At 39.0% G+C, this 3,989-nt stretch overlaps 1 pseudogene; it reads left to right on the forward strand.

Annotated features, from left to right (window-relative positions):
- The first annotated feature begins 2,058 nt into the window (after positions 1–2,058).
- On the forward strand, positions 2,059–3,157 carry LOC108298966 (annotated as a pseudogene).
- Positions 3,158–3,989: the final 832 nt, after the last annotated feature.

The raw sequence follows: 3,989 nt of genomic DNA on the forward strand, positions 1-3,989 counted from the left end.
GAGTTAAATATTCTTTCCTCTGTAAGTCCTCTAATTCTTTAATATGTATGTTTTCCATGCATGCAATCAGTCATATAAATAAACATTAATTGAGCAATAGCTATTTAGGCACTATTGGGGCTAAGGAAATACATATGGACAGGCAACATCTTTGACCTTGAGCTCATATTTCATGGTTCAGAGAGAGTGACAGAAACATTAACAGGTAGCACAGAGCTAGCAGTGATAGGACAGAGGAAAGTATACTGCCTAATGTAAATACAGGTGTAACAGAAAATGATGATGATGTTAACATGTGTCTAATATTTATTACATGTCAAGAACTATGCTGAGTATTATCCATAACTAAGCTCATTTATTTTTTATCATGATCATATAAAGTAGATATCACTATTCCCATTTCTTAGGGTAAAAGAAATAAAGCACAGAAAAGTTAAGTAGTTTACTCAAAGTCATACAGCTAGAGTGGCAGGGATAGAAAAGCTTTAAAACTGAGGCAACATTGTTTGGAAATAAGATACTGAGATCCAGAGAGAGAAAATTAAATGCACAAAATTACATTAAATTGAACATTTACTAATGGCCTGCTATTACAAGGAACGGTGCTAGATCTGGAAAGTAGCAAAGATGGATAAGACATGGTTTTATTAATCAGGAGTTCATCAATAAGACATAGAAACACAAATAGGTATATGTTATGGTAAACTGTTCTAAGTTTGCTGATACATGTATGTGCAAGGCACTGAGGACGTAAAAATAAAGGAGTGATTGACTCCATCTGGATGTGGTCAAGGAAGACTTAAGAGGAGGTGATACATCAGCTGCGCTTTGAGTTGAGAATAGGAATTTGCCAGATAGAGGCATTTCAGTGAGTGGAAAAACAGATTAAAAAAAAAAAAGGCAATGACATTAAAGAGGAAGGTAAGGGAGATTTCTTTATAGAATTCAATCGAGTATCTATTGTATATAAGAAGCTGTAACACCTGGCCCAAGTTGTAAAACAAGGAAAAAGTGTCCTTGGAGTCTGCAAGGAAGGTTCCTATTCCTCATCTTTGTGCCTGGCAAGGGTGCAATGGTAGAGTCTAGTTAGACACTGCACATGGAATACAGTCTTTCATCTCTTGAGCCTCCTGATCCTGGCAAAATAATGGTAACATATTATGAACAGATAAACACATAGAGAAAAAAAACAAGACAGAATTTCAGGTGACATAGGACTATAACAGTAATTTTAAGATAAAAAATGTGCACGGAGTGGTACCTGATTGTTATGAATGAAGATACAACCCACTCCCCCGTAGAAGGAAAGCATAGGACAGGGTAACAAGGTGCCCAATCCGAGAAAGTTTAGTGATGAGACTATTCCAATTAATGTAAATGGAATACCTTAATTGAACCTCATACAGAAGACATCTAATGAATTGTAAAAGATATCCTCAATATTCTATATTGAATGTCATAGATTTCTTCTAAATCACATCAACTAGAAGCCGAAACTCTAAAACCAGAATAAATTCCCAGCAAGCAAGAAGAAACTGATCGTCATTCTTTTTGTGATAAAATAAGAATTACATTTACCTTGTCATTCAGGTCTCAAGGAAGGACAGAAGCAAATGTACAGATCAACTATAGAAACTTACAAGACTCTAAGACTGTGTTGACTATCTGTACAGAATGTATTTTCTCTATCTGTGGACATTCATGTGTGTATATGTATGTCTTTTTGATTTACCACATTATGATTGTTATGTATTTAGTGGAATGAAGCAATTCAAATAAACAGATAGGTGCTGGGAGGGCCATGGGTGGTCGCACAAAGTCAAGTGTCCTGGGATGCTGGTGAGGAGCGATCCTGGCTTGGCCCTGACTTGGCTGAAACCTGTGGTTGCTGCCATGAATGGAGTCTGGGACTCGGTGAACGTTGCCCCAAGAATGCATTGGCTGGTATAAAGCAGCGTGAGAGCCTGTTAGCAATGGAAGTGCCAGTTAGGTGTCACAGAGACAGCCCAGCATGGCCATGGCGCAAAATCTCAAGGTCAAGTGTAAAAGAGGAAGCCGAAAACTAGAATATTAATGCTAAACATGGGAGGACCTGAAGCCCTCGGACACATTAACAACTTCCTTCTAAGGTTCTTTTGGACCAAGACCTCATGACACTTCCTGTTCAAAATAAGTTTATACCCATTCATTGCCAAATGCAGAAACCCCAAGATTCAAGGGCAGTACCATAGAGGTGGATCCCCCATCAAGATGAGAATTTCCAAGAAGAAAGAAGGCATGGTGAAGCTGGTGGATGAGTTGTACCTCCACACAACCCCTCACAAGAACTTTATTGGATTTTAGCATGTCCATTCTTCGCCAAAAGAAGCAAATAAAGAGATGGAGAGGGATTGCCTAGAAAGGGCTATTGCTTTAATGCAGCATCCACAGCACAGCTGCTGTACCACAGGCAGCAGCTTAAATGCCATCTACAGATCCTGTAATAAAGTGGGACAGAAGCCTACAATGAAGTGGAGCACTGTCAGCAGGTGGCCCACACATTGCCTCCTCATGCACTACTTGCTGACCACATTCTGAAAGAGCTGGACCATTTTACACTGGAGAAGAGAAGAGAGGTGGTCATTCTCTTTTCTGCTCATTCACTGCCAATGTTCCTTATCAACAGAGGAGACACTTGTCCTCAGGATTTAAGTGCCACTGTCCAAAAAGTCATAGAAAGGCTGGGTTACTGCAACCCTTACCACCTGGTGTGGGAATCCAAGGTTGGTTCAATTCCCTGGTTGTATCTTCAAACAGATGCAACTTATCAGATGTCTTTCTGAGAGAGGAAAGAAGAATATCCTCTCAGTTTCGATAGCGTTTACTAATGATAACACTGAAATTCTGTACAAGCAGAATATCAAGTATTCTCAGGTTTTAGACAATGAGTATGGAACTGAAAATATCAGAAGAACAGTCTCTTAATGAAAATCGAGTGTTCTCTAAGGCACTGGCTCACTTGGTGCACTCACATATCCAGTTAAACAAGCTGTGTTCCACAGAGTTGACTGTGAGTTGTCTGCTCTATGTAAATCCTGTCTGCAGGGAGATCAAATTCTCACCAACCAACAGCTGTGATCCCATAAGGTGGATCCCATGGGATTTGGCACATGCCTAACCTCCAGTTCCTGCCCATGTGGACAGGTATGTTATTTAGAGACCAAGGAAGGAAGTCAAAGTCACCTTAGTGTATATACCCCCTTTGGGCACAAATTATGTATTTTCTTGAGGGTTGTACTATAGTGATGGATTTCTATTTTTATATTACTATACAGTAAGCATTTCTATTTCCTCTCTCTAGGTATAAATTGCTAATTTGGAATGTTCAGAATATATTCAATAAATGAGTTTAAAAATTTATCTTATGAGACACACACCTATTTTAAATATATATATATATATAGGTTTTATTGCCTAAAAACCTCGTGAAAGGATGCAGAGTTCTCTTTGTGGGCTGTCAGTATGAATGGGATCTGTTTACAGTCTTGTGCATATAACTGTAGTTATTAAAATAAACATAGTTGAGTATTTGAAATGGATTCAAAAAAGAAATGTTACTTAATCTTTTCCTAAGCCAGTGGATTACAGAATACTAGTGAAGCAATTTGGTTACCTACAATGGCTGCTGTTGCCAGTGAAGCCACCATTCATTAGTCATTTGATATCTGTGTGTGTCTCACTTTCCTCAGAGTAGAAGTGAATTAAGTACAGATTTTCAGAAGTACTCTGAAATTCCCTAGGCACCCCAGGCTAATAAATGTTATACATGCTTTGGTGGGCATCTGTGGTTGCACAGGGAAGGGGCTCCTATATTCAAGGACAGCACTGCTGGGAAATGCTAAGGATGGTCTTCATCCTTACGTCTCCTTTGGGGACCATCACAAACCTTTGCATCCAGCACCTCCTTTATCATAGTTGAATGTCTCCTTTCCACACATTTGTTTTAGAAA

Source organism: Cebus imitator, unplaced genomic scaffold (genome assembly GCF_001604975.1).
Source record: "Cebus imitator isolate Cc_AM_T3 unplaced genomic scaffold, Cebus_imitator-1.0 Scaffold21, whole genome shotgun sequence".
Taxonomy (NCBI): Eukaryota; Metazoa; Chordata; class Mammalia; order Primates; family Cebidae; genus Cebus; species Cebus imitator.